Raw genomic sequence first — 17,025 nt, 5'->3', positions numbered from 1 at the left:
GTTTTTAATCATAAAGCGAGAAAAAGAACCGTTTCGCCAAAGCTGCACCTGCCCACACATGACCCGTCCGTTCCCCATCCTGCAGAGCCGAGAGTGTGAGTCAAACTCTATAGAGAGAGTGTGAGTCAAACTCTATAGAGAGTGTGTAACTTAAATAAGGTGTCCATAGCAACAGGCATCATTAGCTGTGCCGGCAGAGAACAGTGGGCACCAGACTTTGTGAAGAGGTTATGGAAGAAACCTGACCCACCTGTGCAGTTTCATATATATATATAGATAAATGCATTTTGTGGCTTTAGCACACTGGTAATTTTAGTGGTTGTTGATATAACACGTAGCGTGAATTGTTGTGTCTGGTCTGTCACAATAAAGTATCTGGAGTTTTATTGTTTTCACCTCCTGTCCTTTCTCTGTACTTTGCAAAGTTTGTTTGAAATATTATCTCTGCACTAGAGCCTCACAGGCCTGTAAAATGCAAAGAGGGTGATTGGATCGGTTCATATCCTGAGAAAATATGTGGATTCAGGCCTTAAACCTGCAGCTACACGTGTGCTTCTTCGACTTCACACGCCATTTAAACCCAGACACTCTTTTTCAGAGAGTGAAACTGAGCCTAAGTAAATCCTCGGTGTCAGGTGCTACCTCGGCTTCATAAATCCAGCCAGCGTGGGTGGGAGGAGAAGCTCGCCAGGTAGTTTGTGGCCAAAGAATTTAGCTTTTCTTTTTGTATTCCGAGTTGACGTCCCCTTCGATCATGTGAAAACTATTGGGAAGGGAAGGGCTGTCACTTATTTCCCATGATCCTTTGGGAAACAGGAGGAAAGGGAGGGCAAGGATGTGAGGGCGAGATCACACAGAATATTATGACCTTCTTCTCTCACCTCGCCGTCTGGTGTCTTTCTTCGGTTTCTGAAAGGTGGAGGGGAGCAAGTGTGCGTGTGTTATTGTGCGTGTGTGTGTGTGTGAGTGTGTGTGTGTGTGTGTGAGAGCTTTGATTATGGGTAGTGTGTGAGATAGTCTAGCGAACAGAGAGATTGTGTGGGAGTGATGTCTGTTGGAACCAGCAGAGAAAGCAGTGGAAGGCAGTTTTTCTCATGAATTTTTAACACACACACGCACACACCCACACACACAGACACACACACACATGCACCCACAGAACAAAACATTTAATTTAACAGTAGCAGAAATGAGAGCCCCCCCCTGCCATCAGAACAAGAGACATCCTTATCCGCTGGCTCTCCACTGTGTGTGTGTGCCCATGTGTGTGTGTCTGCTTATGCATGCAGGTCACACTTGTGTTTGTAGCTGTGTTTAAGGTGGAGTACACAAACACACACACACACCCAGTGCAGAGGTTCTTTGCATGTAGACACATGCAGCTCTCTGGTCAGTGTTATCTCCACCTAATAGCTCGCTGGCTGAGGATTCACAGTCGTGTGCTGCTCTGTCTGTGTAGCCGGTCCCTTCATGGATCAATGCTTTAAAGTCTGCTGCTTTGAATACTAAGGCCTGCACCTCCAGCCCCGCTGCACCCAACACATTCTCACGTGGTCACTCCCTTTGCCACGCACCAGTCTTCCCCCCCCCGAGCAGCCATAGAACCACCGTGGGGCTGGTTAATAGCAGCGCCAGCCGTCCTCTCCTGGCACAGCACGCCGCCTGCTGAGGCTCGCTCAGTGAGCAGCACTCCCCGAGCTCCCACATGCAAAATTTATGACTGCAGTGAAACACAAAAGGAAGAGCAGGGGATCCAGTTCTGTCTCGCGGAGCAGATATAGGTTTTCAAATCCCAGACTCCTATACCCCGAGACATTGTTCGGCTGTGTGACAGTGGCAGAGGGAAGAGGGAGCGAGGGAAAGATTAAAGTGTTCCTGTCTCGCATGCATCTATTTTCATCCTGCTCTACAGAGTATAAGAGTTTCTGTCTTATTACAGTTAGAAGGAGGAAGCAGCCTCCCAAGCACAATTGGGCTGTCGCTCGTCTCCTCGTGTGCCCCAGAGAAGGCTCTCGGATCTGCCTACACTGAGGTGGAGGTGGAGGCCGGGCCCGGGATGAAAGCAGCACTTTCCTCCGACTATCTTGAGGAAGCCATCGTTCAAAATCTGGAGTATTATCCATGAACATATCCACAGACACAGCATGAGCGATCCCGAGGCCAGCGTCTTCTTAATCTGATTCCTCTGAAGAGTCTAAACCTGGAGATAAGCCCAATACAGATGTAACCTTCAGAGGCAGCTGGGATATCTCACAACCGAGAGTCCATCACGCCAAGATGTTCACTTGTGGCCCAACCGCTGGGGTTTGGACCACTCGGCTTCCTGTGAGAGGTTAGCGTAGATGTTGCTTTACAGTTATCTCCCATCTTTCGCACTTCTTGTGAATCCATTCAGCAGCTGTGATAGAAGGTGATGGACAGATGGAAAGCACCTGCCCTTTTTCATAGCACTCTCCAAAGAGGCTTTTTCTCCCAGATGGTTCTGTGTTAACACTGAGGATAAATATATTTAAAAACATCCACACTTAATTACAAATAATTGCACATAGTGATTAAACAGCAAGACATATTTTGAGCTATTAACACATTCATATATTCATACACACACAGTCTGTGCATGGATAATTCTCCTAGTATAAATGTCATTATCACTGCGGGGAAGAAAATCGCTACGCATTTTTTAAGGGATTAAATGTTTGTTTTGAAATGTGACTTGCATTGAAAAGCACCTTCAAACTTCCACATCCCACATAACTCTTTAATCGGGTATAAGTCTCGATTCAAATTAGTTCATAGTTAGTTATTAAGTTGGATTTATGGTCGATGAGTTAACCTGGTGTGGTCTCCGGCATCTTCAACTAGTTTAGTGACCATTACAATGAAATGGAAACCAGCACAGAAACTGACGATTCTCCATCAATGATGTAACGTGTGTATAAAGATCTTACATTTGAATAAAGGTCAGAGGAGGATTTAGTAAATTATTCATTCTATATTCTGTATCTCAATCTATAACACAAAGCTTAGAAAAACCACTGAATCGAAACAATACGAGCTGACATGAAATCACGAGGCAGCTCCTATACTGAAAACTTGGGCGGATGGTAAATAAACTCTGAAGGCTATTTAAAGCAGCACGCCCCACACACACACACACACACACACACACACACACACACACACACACACACACACACTCTGTGGGACTCAGACAGCTTTACCTTTTCGGATGTCGCTGAATTTTAAAGACAGTCATTACCTGCTTGACCTCTGTCGCGTGTCTTCATTCCTCCCGACACTCCCGTGCTCATTAATCTGTATTCCAAAATGTCATGCGGTCCCCCCCTCCCCCCCTCCCGAAGGAAGACGCGATGAGACAGACAGCGTGGGTGGATGAGCAGGTAATAGCTCGTCCGGGGTTCTGTGGCGTCCTGTGTTTGGCCACCGCGCCGCGCTGCACCATTGATTGGCCTTAATGGTGTTTTCAAAGGCGAGAAGCCGAGAGGACACGAGGCCGGAGACACAAAGCTGCGTGACGTCCTGACAGACCTCTCCGACGCGACCAGAGGATCTATCAGTATTTCCATCAGCCGTCACGGAGAGAAACACCTGCCCTCTGCGGCTCTGTGCTGATTTACAATGTGATGACTGAGCCGGTCAGTGTGAAGCCGGGACAATGAAAGATGGGGAAGGAAGCACATTGTCAAAGTGGTCAGTGTTTGCTGTCACTTAGCGTTCACTTAGTGTTACCTGGGCAGGAGCCATCATCTATATCTGTTGTGTTGTGTCCTCTACCTTCCACAGATTTGTCTTTATTGTGGTAAACAGGAATTAACCTGTGGATGATGGGATTTAAACCCAGTGAAAAACTGTGCTGCAAGTTCTCTGGAGAGGTTAGATTCAACACTGATGTCCAGTCGTTAAATATTTAGTCTCTGGTTGTGATTTGGGACAGAATCTTGAAAGTCAAAGGGCTTTGCAGAGTCGGGCTGTAAATCATCGCTCGAGCTCTTTCGTCACTCTAACCTGGTTTAGTGGTTTAACCTGGTTTAGATGTTTAACCTGGTTTAGCTCGTGTCAGTGGTTGATGAATTCGTCACCTGATTCTCTCCATCTGCTGTCTCTCCTCCTCTGTCCTGCTCTCACTTCTCTCTCTCCTGTGGTTTCTCTGACGTGTATAATGTTTATCAATTAGTACTAATTGGCAGTGAATGTCCAGTAAACTAAGATCAATCAGTTGCATACGCATAACATCAATTTAGGGCAGCTAGTTCAGGGTCACTCTACAGTAGCATTGAGTATTAAACTATGTCAGGTTGGGGATTTAAAATTCTGGAGGGGACGTGGTGGACATAATTTAGATGTCATATTTGGACTATGGTCTGTATCATATAAGCAGGAATGTAAACATCTTAATTGAAATGTTTTATTAAAAATAATGTCAGTAGTTAAGATCTAGAAAGTAACATGAAGGTCTTGTTTTCTCAGATATTCACTTCAGTTATTAAGCCTGAAGGAAAAAGTTAACTGCAACTTCTTTTCAATACAGTCTGGTTATGTAATGTATGAATAATTATGGTTCAGTTTATTTGTATAGACCTTTGCTATATCAATGTCTGGATGTTCAAATATTAATGCCACTCATATTAACTTTAAGTTTATTTAATCTTCCAACGTTAGAGAGGAGAGCGTCAAATCTGGATATTAATCCTCCTATAAGTCTCAGTTTATTATATGTTTTAACTTGCACCTTTGAAAAATACAATGGGCCTCGCACTGCCTTCAAAGTTTCACCGCAAATCAATTAATTACTGTCGTGTGTGACGTTCGCTTTTCAATTTTAAATTCATCACCAAAAAAAAATAGTTTCTGGCAGACTGTCGAAAACGCCCATTAATCTTAATTCCCCGAGTTATCCGAGTTTCGCTTTCCTCTCAGACTGATAGTTAGTATTTCCACTGGCGGGGAAAATAGCTTTTTAAGATTCCCGTGATGTGGCAACAAATCACATTCTGACATCACTGAAAGTGTGGGGGGGGGGGGGGGGGGGGGGGGCAGAATCAATCAGCCGCCCAGTGGCCTCTGACATTCAATAAACGCCAGAGGGTATTTATATGCGTCCCTAACTGCCGGCTGAAATAACAGGCAGCAGATGACAAAATATGATAACAATTAGACAGGCCACACATCTGCATGGATCACTGGCTGAATCACAGCTGTAGTGCAAAATGGAAAAGAAACAGAGTGTATAGAGAGGGAATAAGAGAGAGAGGGGGGAGGGGGGGGTAAGACAGGGAGAGGAATCATTACGTTGATGTGGTCATTTACCAGAAAGCTGCGCTCAGCCCACACACACCCAAATGCCAGCGTCTAAATCCAGCCTTAATTAGGCCTGCGCCGAGCGGGGAGGACAGGAGGCTGAGGGGACTAACAATATCAGTTGTTTACAATAACATCAACCGCCTTGTTATGGCGAATGTGTGACAGGGTGATAAGGTCACACGCGGGACTCTATTATAGCGAAATAGATGCGGCTTTATCGGGTAAAAATTGATCCCGCCCCCCCCCCCCCCCCCCCCTCCAGCCTGTGTGCATCACACATCCTCCACAGAGAGAAGCTTAAAGTATTTAAAACTGGCGTTGATTCCTCGAGTCAATGCCGTGTTACTTATTGGAAAGCACGTACAGTAAGTCGGTGAGGAATCTCGTGCGTTAGGTGAAGGATGAAAATAAAGCGATTGGAGAGAATTGTGCATATTTCACGTCTTCAGCCTGACAGGGGACATTTTACTGCATCGGGATTCAGGTGGTCTCCCAACAACTCACTGGCTGTGTGTGTGCTGGTGGCAGATAATGGTCAGTGGTCACTGGGTCTGGCTGCATTCATATTCAGGTTTGCTCACACGCCTGAGCTGTGCCCTCTCGTCCACAGGTGCGGAAATAACTACCTCACCACTGCTTTAATGGGAAGCCTCACCACACACTGCCTGCTTCTTCTTCTTCTTCCCCCCCCCCCCCCTCCTTTTGATTGATTGTTTTAATTAAAAAGGTTATCTCTTTATGTTTTTTTGGGGGGAGGGGTTATTTATTTCAGTGAAAGGGGCTCCTATTGGTCGCCGGTGGGTCACGCAATTCCAATTCCCAGAGTCGCTCCTCACCAAAAATGTAGAAATGAGTCTAATCATGGCCTTTCGCTCTATCAGCCCTTTCCCCCCCCCTCTCTTCTCTCCTTCTACCTTTTGGCTCCTGCAGTCAGTCAGTCATTGTGCTCTTCAGAGCGGGGAGATAGGTCAAATAGACGGACGTTTGGCATTTCATGCGAGGGGAATCCAAATTCATGTGAGCAGTCCAAAGATTAAGTCGGCCATTCAACTGTCTACAGCGGGGTATAAAAACGTATTCAGCCTTACAAATGGAGGGTATCAGGTCAGCGCGTCTTATAGGTCTGCTGGCTTTGTAAAAGGTAATGTACTGCATAATGGGCATAAACTCAAAAGTCCACTTTAAAGCTGCTATAATCGTTTTTTTAATATTAAGAATGGATGAAATGACCATCTGAGAGGTCGTCTTGCAGTGATGCACCCACAGAAAATGATCAGCCCCCGACTCAGCGTTTTACAGGCTTTCAGCTCCGTGTTTTGATTTTCTCTTCACCGGAGCTGTGCTTTCAGACGCAGAGCAAGTTTGTATTTTATTAAATAAGTCAGATAAACCAACTGTGCATGACTTTAGCCTCAGGAGTTAAAGGAAAGGAAAGTGAGATGAGTAAATATGTTATTTGCTAACACATTATTCGCCTTATGTAGGCAACAGAAAACGTAGCAGCTAGCTTGTGAACAGAGCCTATTGTTTGTTAGCAGCAAACTATATATCTCCTGAGTTGGTGGAGAACAAAACAGAGCTTAAATTACAGGGCATATTGGGATTTGTAAAGTGACTAGAAAAAGCTTTTTTCAGACATGACATGGGTGAAGTTTCCTCAATCTTCTTATAGCTGTGCAACTGTGGAGTCACTTATCGTTAGTTTTGTGGATGAATGCCCCAAGTGGTCAAAGTTATCATCACACTATACATTTTTAAAAGAATAATACATTATGATTTCCTCTTTATAAACACTGTTGTACAACCCCCTGTATGATTGCGTGTGCTTGAACTTGCGTCTGTTTCATAGCACATATTTCCATCGAGCAGCATTATATACTTTACACTGTGTCTGACCTGCAATTACTGCCAGCTAGCCAGTTAAATAGTCTCGGGGACCTTATGGAATGTAATTTCCTCGCGACGCCCCGAGAGTCCCGACTAGGTCGTGGGAATTGGTAAACACACAGTAGGAGCGGAGTCCCACGGGCCCTGCAGAGCCTAAGAGAAAGGGCAAGTGAGTGTGGATAACACTGCTATCAAACAACAAGACAGCACAGTTGGGCCGAATGGCACTTAAACTCATTACAGCTCAGGAAAAGGCTGGGCCCGCGTATTGAGGCGTGCTCGCCTACTTATCGCTGTGAAAACTGGGGCCTCTCTAAAGGAGAGTTTAGAAATGTCATACGAAGAAATGAACTCTTTCAGAGCTTCAGGGGTTAACTGTGATCCCGAGGTACATTGAGTGCATTGCTTTGAACCGTGTGGAGCTTATTAGGTTGAGATGTTTAGCGCGATTAGAGAGGCTAATGAAAACCACGGTTCAGATTCAGTTTCGGGAATACAAATTTATTTTATATATCGCATCCATTTATCTACATAATAACAGATGCAGATAACAGGAGGAAGATTAAAAAAAAGGGGGAGTTTTCAGTAATAGATCCGAAAAAAGAGGAATTGTTTAAGCCTTGAGCTACCTGTGCAAAAAAAAAACTACAAGCTCCAGCGAGTGGATATTAGAAAGGTGATATTATGCTGTATATACTGTGTGTATGTTTCCGCTCGCCAAACGACTTTCAATTTCCCCAGGTTCAAAGATCACAAAGTAAGATTTGAAACCAATTTGGAGTTTCCACCTGTTCTGTTGAAAATGGGTCAGATGCACGGAGCCAAATAAAGCAGGAACACAGCGGCAACATTCAGAGGACGGGCTTTTACAGATGCTTGTGTTTTAATGAAGATATAGAGAATACTAATTTTGTGCTAATTAGTGATGAACAAAGATAAATCTCTCACAACCAACATCCTTTTAGTGTTATAACTTTGTTTGAAATTACGTTTAGAGCCTTGTTTGATAAATAGTCAAACAAAGTATAAGTAGTTTAATTGTGAACAACATAATTTGTAAGAATAGCCTCAAAGGAAGATCGTCTTTATTTGACAAATATATAGGTTTGCCTATTGGAAGGCGACTAATCGATAGAACTGTGAACTTGTCAGATCTCCTGTCAATAAGATATATTATATTAAATACATCTGCTTTGTTTAGAGCCTTGTTGGATAAATAGTCAAACTGAGTAATTACTTTAACTGTGAAGAACATCATTTGTAAGAAAATAATCAAAGCCTCAATGGAAGATCATCTTAATTTGTCAAATATATACTTTCGTCAATTCACCTGTAAATAAGATATGTTCAGAGACTTTAACTTCTGGAGAAACACCTGCTTTGTCAGGGTTATCCCACAAATCAAGGGCTTTTTAGAGAAGGTTATACTTTCCCTTCCATTCCGTCAGTCACAACCCACATGCAGCACATCCTGATTTATCTCTGGAAAGACACGATGAGGGGGAGGAACAACAGACGCCTCCGGATAGATTTTCTCTGTAAGATAATCTGTATATGAAATGTGCATTAGCCTTTAATGACACCTTTGAAATGTCAGTCACACTCTGCAAGGGCCGTAGTCACCATTGATCATAAGTCAATTATTTTTCTACTCCAGGAAAATTTGCTTCAGTACATCTGCATATTTGCAGAAAATGATTGCTTTGCAGTGAAATGTGAAAGGTTGACGGTGGGTGGATTTATTGGAAATGAGAGTGGTCGGAGAATAAAAGGTGTTTTTTAGTCCACATGAATTTTATAAAGCTGATTTATGTGCTAATTCACGCCCTTTTGCATTAGACTTTAATTAATCTAAGTGTAACGTGTGATAATATGTGGGGGACGAAGGTGAAGGGACGTTTATATATAATTATTATTATTATTATTGGCAGCTAGAATCTGAAATTGTAAATGTGAGCGGGACAGAGAGGTGGAAATAACGCCCTGGTGTTGATGAGTGGAGAAAGTACAAACAGGGCATGTGTGACAATTACCTTTAAGTTACAGCTTGGAAGAAGGGACACAATGAGACCGGTGAACAAAAGAAAAACAACACTCAGCATTTCTCACTCACAACATTTAGTCTTAACATTTAATAAGAGCCCGACCACCAGAGGCCATCCCATAACTGAAAGGTCATGTGCTTGGCCCTTCCCTTCTCCCCAGACATGTGATTCTAATCACACAGTGTAAAAAAAAAAAAAAGAAGTGCTGATTGAATTGTTCCATTAAAGAAAAAGCTGTGGGGAAAAAAAAAAGTTAGCATCGCACGTCATGTGCTGCAAATAAACTTCCAACGAGGTCACGGAGGTTTGTCCCAACAAGACAAAAGGGAAAATATTCTCCGGAGATTTTAGAAAGCGTATTTGTGGAAATGCATTATTCAATGTTTCCGCAAAAGCGCACACAGGTGTTTTTATAATGAAAGTCTAGAGATGATTCATAACTTCTCGATAGAGCTCGGCCATGTGACGTCACCTCGCAGCAGCGTTGGGGATAAGAGAGTAAAGTAAAAGCATGGATGTATGTCATTTATATTTGTTAATCTAGTTAGAACCAGTCTAATTTCTCCCAATAAAAGTCTGATAATTAAATACTTAGATATTTGATTTGATTAGATTATTGCAGAAGAGATTAACGTCTTTGCCAGTAAATATCGTCTCTTAGTTATACTAACAGGGGCGGCTGGCCAATAGAGGGCGATAGAGCACCTCGATCATGTTGGCTTCTGATGCATAAATGTGTGAGTAGAATTTTTGCTATTATATTTGTCATGGTGAACCTTACTCGACATTTACTTAAACACAAAGTCCAGATACGGCTCATGAGAATACTGTTAGTTTCCTGTTGTGTGGTTATAAACCAAAGTACACACCAAGAAAAGTTTGGATCTGACGATGGCGCTGTAGGTCGGTGAGGTTTCATCCTCTGGGCACCATGAAGGATTGAAGACAAATGTTGTTTCCATCCCTGTGATAGTTGTGGAGCAGTGTGATCACAGTATGATCAGTCACTAATGTCCCCATGTCCCCTCTCCATGTGCTGCATGATAAATGTCCCCGACTCTTCACTGGAAAGCAGCCTTGTCCCAGGTTAAACAGATCTCTATCCATCTCCCCCATGCTCGCCTCTTGTTCTCCAGAATGATATATATATGTATTTCTTGTACTTGCACACACTCTCATTGTCACGTCCTCCCTTTCTTCCCTCTCCTGGACAAACTTTGTTCCTCCACTACTGCTGCCATCCCTCTCTGTCACCACACTCCCCCTTCTCTTAATCTCTGCTTCTTCTCATTGTTCTTTATCTTTTCATTTCTCTCCCTCTGCCACGGAGTCTATCTTTTCCCACTGCTGCTCAGTTCTCGCTCCCGGTTGTGTTCATTTTTCACCCGTTTATTTTTCTCGGGGTTCCTGGGGTCTGTTTTTCCCGCTCCATATCGGCTCCATATTGATGTTCTCTCTGACAACTGCAGTATTTAGAGCCATTAGACGTTAGTTCAGTCAGCACAGTTACACAGCAGCTTGTTTAAAACACACTCGTCACACTCTGCCATGTGGCTGTCACACTCGATATTATGCACACGATAACGTCAAGTCATTATTCTGTGTTGGAGCCAGTCCTGTCCATTTTTATAGTAGTAGAGTCAAAGCTGTTGTCACTTTACTGATTACAGTTTTATCTGATGAGGACGTCTCACTTCCCTTGTTAAAACGTATGTCATGGTTTAATGTAGTCTATCTATCTATCTATCTATCTATCTATCTATCTATCTATCTATCTATCACAAAAAGTATGAGGGTCACTTAAAATGAAAAAAATCTTGTGTTATCATTTTTCTTCATTAAATTATCATTTTATTTTGGTAATATTGTGACTTTTTTCTCATTAGATCACAACTTTATTATATAATTACATAGAGAATAAAGTAGTAACTGAGAAGAGTCAAAATCTTAAGAGACTGCAGTTTTAACTGAATGGGAAAAAGTCTTATATGGCCCAATCCTCTTAATATTAAGACCTTATTCTTTTAATATCAGGATATTATTCTTATAATATTCTTATAATTGTTATATTCCTGTTGAATCACATGTTAGTATCACGTCACAGGCTGAAACCCAACTTGATGATTTCCTCTTCGCTGTAAGAGCTGTTTGTTCATTTGTTGGGACACTGTCTCTTTAAGACAGATCCCGCGGGAGTTCGAATGTTCCCGCCAAACGTCACAAACCCGGAAGTAGTCTGAGTGATGGCTGGGGGGGTGTAATCACGTGTTCACCTTTCTGTGGTTTACCTGTGTGATGATTCCAGGAGGAAGGAACGTGAGCTGTGTAGGAAGTGAAAAAGTACACCATCTTCACTTCTACACTTTTGTGTGTTAGTTAATTCTCTAACCTGAGTGGGTTTTGTGTATTTAATGATCCACAGGTGAGATGGGACCTGTGGGAGTCCAGGTGTGGTGGCTGCACTGGAGTCAAAGAGTGAGTGAGTTCATTCAAAGTGGGTTAACTCTGTAAGTTGCACCAAGTTTGTTGTGTTCTTATTTTCTTTGTTTATGAACAAACCACTGAATTCAGACTAGCATGTTGTTGTTTTGCTCAGTTGTTAATACGCAATTAATGTTGCAATATTTTAAATAAAATCCAGGAATAAAACAAAACCCACAATAATTTTGTTCTCTGCTGCTGTCAATCATAGCAACAGTTGTCATTCTGTTTATTTAAGCATATTCATATTAGCATATAGATACAGTAGCAGCTGTTATATTTCTATCATACCTGCTAAACAACAGCATGTTAGCATTCAGTTCAAGTTCTAAGTGTTTATTGTCACACGATGAAAATATTTATTTGCTTTCCACTATGAAAACTGTGAGTAAAACAAAATGTAAGTAAGAATATTATAAACATGATCATTTAACAAAGTGTCCATCAAATAATAATGGTTTCTGTCACTTTAATTAGGTCTTTAACACACTGTTTGTTAAAGAGTTAATTTAATTATTTGAGTCTATTAAAATGGGGTGAAACGTCATGATTGACAGCTGAACCCGACCCTGTGATTGGTCGAGCTTGTTTATCATCATCGTCTTCGATACCTTGGCTCCTCCCCCATCTGGCTCCAACTATGCAAGACGACTGTTTCTATATTCAGGATGTTTCAACTTCATTTCTGTAACGTGTGAGGAAGTGGAAACACATTGTACCATCTTTTCTATTTTTCACCATTGCTCAAATAAGCCCCCCCCCCTGCCAGTGCAGAAACGGCCTGATTCCATCACGTTGGCCCAGTTCAGCCTCCATCATTGTTCTTACTGAGTATTAATGACATTGATGAGCCAGTTTTTAACCCTCGTCCCACCTCTAAACGCAGCAGCTGATCTCTGGGCTCTGGTGCAGATGACACAAGTTTTTCAAGGCCAAACCTCCTGAAAGGCACTTTTCAAAAAGAAGAAGCAGGAGGCGGCCATAGATCATTCTGTGTGTCCTGTCCAGAGTCGTTTGTCTCGACCTGTCTTGTAACGCTGGACGGCTGCTGCCCCCTGCTGAGACCTGAGCTCCTTGTATTTGTCATTCTGTCCTCTTTCTAAAAGTGTCCTTGTACTTTGTGATTATCAAACCCGACATTAATTACATAACTTTCAGTGTCAGAGGTTCTGTATCAGCATTTGTTTAATCACTATCTATTAAATAACCATTTAACCATAAATTCAATGAAGTAAAGATAAAGAATATCAGAACTGAAACCTTTATCTGAGTTATGAGACATGATTAAAACACTTTTACAATCCTGTAAATCCTGTCTATTATTAAGGCTGTGTTCTTTCTTGTTTATCTGCAAATTATGCAGGATTATTCATTTTATACCAGGTTATATAAAGATAGAAGATATCTTCATTTCATCTTCTATGCAAATAAAAACCGAAATGTCCTGGATACGAATGACGCCATCTTGTGCTTTTGACCTCAACCTGGATTCATCCGTCAGTCTCAGCTGTCAATCATGATGTTTCCACTTGTCTTTATAGCATCAGATAAATAAACTCTTGAACAAATAGTCTGATAAGAACTGTATAACTGACAGAAACCATTTTCAAGTTGGAATTATGACCTATACTGCATGCAGTCACCAGGGGGAAATCATCAGCCCACTGTTTGATTATCTTCTCTTTCTGTGTGACTGCAGAAAGTTCAGGTCTCATTGTCTGGAGATGAATCATCAATAAGTTTCTGCATTTTTCTCCTGCTCCTTTTTGTAATACTGATCTAATATGCACCTAAAACATTTTTGGGTGTTTTTGTTGTTGTTAATATTTCCTCCATCAAATTCTCTTAATTATTAAACATTGTTGTCTCCTGTTGACATCCGGTATAAACATTGTTTGATATGAAGGACTCAGGACTTAAAACTATTTTTTACCAGCTGTTCCTTTATTATTCCACCTTTTGTCGTATTGTCATCGTTAAACTTTCTTTTGTGGATTAATTATTTTTAAAACTGACTGAATAGGAGCAGTTTTCTGTAAAAAAACAACGACCATGAAAACCTCAAATTTACCAGAGAGGACGTGTGACTTGTAGGTCGCAGAAAAGTAAATGATAATTTCAATGCTTCATCAAACAAGAACTTTGGTTTGCGATATCAAACCAAATTTGTGCAAATTTAGTTTCCCTAAGTTTCTTTTTTTTAGGATTTTAGCGACGTTACAAGTCTGACAGTGTGATAACTTACACCTCCACAATTGTTTGGTGACTCCACAGTCGCTTTCTCTGCCAGTCGACTTCTTCATTTCAGCAATCTGCCAAACTGGCTGCAGAGTCGTGTGGCGCTGATGAATATTTAATGGGCAACAATGTTTTCCTCCATGTTTTATCACAGACCACAGATCAGCCATTTCTGTGTGAACCACAATATGCTGCGGAGGAGATTTCTCCCGATGGAGGCAAGGAGCTGAGAGTCGACCGGGGGACGGTGTCCTGGTGGATGGAGGCGGGGACAGAAGCTGGTTGTTCCAAAGCACATGTCCTCAGGAAGTAGGTGCAAAACACACAAGACATGTTTACACACACACACACACACACACAGGACTGTCACTGGTGGTGTCAGGACAGAAATTGGGATGTGATGTCTGCAGAGTGGAGAAAGAACCAGGATCTGTCGTGTGATAGTTTTCACAGCCTTCAAAATGCTGTTTGACAAGTTATGAACTCGCCATGTTCCCGACGTGATGACAGATCATCGCTGGTCTTTTATTAAACCAGAGACGTACACGTTCACCGTGGTGTCAGCATTCACATCCCACTGCACCGACAGGGCTGGAGGAGGAAGAACTGAGAGAAATGCTCTCTACAGACTCATCTGGTTCATCCAGTGGAAGGAAGTGAATGAAACTCTCCAGTCGCCTGTAGAGTTAAAGATGTTTTACCATTTATTTAAAATCGTATTTCCAGATGTTTTATCCTTCTGTTTCCACACGAGGTCAAACCACATCGTGTCAGGCGTGCTGTCACAGACACAAATATTTGATTTCCTTTTGATATTCTTTACTATAAATGTAGATGTGCGATGGCAACACACATTAACCAGGTTACACAGCAGCAGCAGAGAGTCTCTCTTCAATCTGATCGTGCAGCACAGGAAGAAGTGGGAAGTAGAAATCCTCCGAGGGGTCGATGCCCGGGTCCCTGAATTACCTCAATGGTTCTCACATTTGAAATTGAATAGGCCCGCTGAATGATTTAGGGGCCGGCTTTATGGGAATGATGGAGAGCAAGTGCGGTAACAGTGTGCATAGTGTAACCGGCTCAAAACAATAAACAGACGTGGAGAAACATAATAGCAGAGCTTATAAATGGATCCCCACGCACAAGACACGTGAACAGACACAAATAGCCCAATGCAGCCAGTATGCAAGCAGCAAAACACACGTATTAAATCTCATAAATGGACGTTCACAACACATAAACTGTGATGTGCATTTGCATTTGCGGGTCTTTTATGGTTTTGTGGTATTGCAGCAGGCAGTGTTCACACTCCCTCAGCTTCTACTCAGTCTCTCTCTACGTCAGAGTCTCAGAAACGACTGGAGGGCTTTCAGGGCGGGAAGCATGTGACCTCCGAGGTCGACCAGATGAAAGGAGAGAATATCTTTAAAGAATATTAATCTCTTTCACTTCTGCCAAGGAGGTTATGTTTTCATCTGGGTTTGTCTTGTTAGCAGGACAACCCAGCTTAGATTTTTCAAACAGTCCAAAAAAAGGCAATTTAACATTTACAATAGTTTTCATTAGCGTCTTTTCTTTCTTCATCTCGTTTCCCATCATCCGTTCACACCTTCGTCCCGTTCTTTACTCTCACTCCCCCCCCCCCCCCCCCCCCCCATCAAGCTCCCTCTTTTCTCCTTTACACATTACTTCTACTTCTCAGAAACACCGCTGCTCAACCACGTCGCCCTTTCTACTGTTTTATTCTCCTCGTGCACTTTTTCCATTTTGTCTTTCATATCCACTTTCCTCCTCTCTTGTGAGTTTCTCTTTTCTGTCCCCCTCTCCACTGAAGGGTGGAGGAATGGAGGGCGTAGCAGCTGCATGTTCGACAGGACTAATAAGCCTGATGTTTTACCTTGAACCAGAGCTGCGGCTGCTTTGTACATTCATTTAACAATCGCTGTTCAAGTCGAGAACTGCTACGTAGGTTTTGCCACGCTCGACCCCAGAGGGAATCGAACCGCTAACCCTGCTAGTGTTGCTGTCATGCTTTACCACACAGAGAGAACTCCAGCAGCATGGGGATTATTCAAAAATTGTTCCTGCAGCACACGAATCCCTCGACTTTCTTACTAGTTCATGAGTTTGTGAAAAAAGCAGAGGAGCACTTTTCCCCCTTATTTTTTTGACACGCCCTTCAAGTGAAAGAGAAAATGCTTAAACACGTTGGTTATTCAGCAGTGGAGTGTGCTGGTCGGGACATTTCTCACTTCACAGGCCACAGTGAGAAGTTGGGATTCGGATGAGAGGGGAGGATTTTCAAGGTGTGCACCGTGAAAAATACAGTGGGCATTACAGAGTAACACACAGACACACACACACACACAGAGAGGAGAATGTCAAAATACAAGCTTGAATGATAAACACGGACCTGATCGATGCTGAAGTCAGAACTACAGGCTGTCGTCTGTGTTCACAGAAGCAGAATGATGATATATAATCATTGTTTTTCAAGCACTTCATTTTTTCCTCATGAAGTTAAGTTTGTCAGGAAGACACAGACACGAGTCGTCTGTTGTTCAGGCTTTGGTTTTTACAAATGCTGAGAAGAATAACTGGGAGCTGTTTTAGGCAGATTTGACTTTATATTTAAAAAATCCTTTATTAAATCCCACTAATGTCCCAATAGACATGTAATATGACACCTCTCTTTCGTGGGTTTACAAGCTGCGGTTCAGAAAGGTACAGGAATCACTGAGGGAGGGAGGGAGGGGGGGGGGGGGGGTGCCAGAGTTTGCACGTTATCGGGAGAAGTGAACGGTTTCATCATCCGGCTCGTACAAGTAGAATGAGCCCTGAGGAGAAAACGTGTCAGTCACATATCTGAGTGTGAGAGGAACAGAACTTTGTCCCATAGTCGTCAAGTTCGGTTTAAACCGTGCGTGAGATCGTTCTGCTTTCAGTCACATGGTCTGCTGATGTGTGAAAGTGAAGCGGGTGTGAGGCACTGGGAGGTTTGGATTGCAACACAAAGCTGTTTCCTGGAGGCACTGGAATCTCAGTGGAAAAG

The 17,025-nt window shown here is 42.6% G+C and overlaps 1 long non-coding RNA gene across 1 annotated transcript; it reads left to right on the top strand.

Annotated features, from left to right (window-relative positions):
• The first annotated feature begins 11,501 nt into the window (after positions 1-11,501).
• Positions 11,502-14,254, top strand: LOC128430309 (uncharacterized). The gene is made up of 3 exons (XR_008333993.1): positions 11,502-11,594; positions 11,677-11,761; positions 14,128-14,254. It is a non-coding gene; the product is annotated as an uncharacterized LOC128430309 (long non-coding RNA).
• Positions 14,255-17,025: the final 2,771 nt, after the last annotated feature.

Source organism: Pleuronectes platessa, chromosome 23, assembly GCF_947347685.1.
Source record: "Pleuronectes platessa chromosome 23, fPlePla1.1, whole genome shotgun sequence".
Taxonomy (NCBI): domain Eukaryota; kingdom Metazoa; phylum Chordata; class Actinopteri; order Pleuronectiformes; family Pleuronectidae; genus Pleuronectes; species Pleuronectes platessa.
This window is presented reverse-complemented; position numbering and strand designations above follow the sequence as displayed.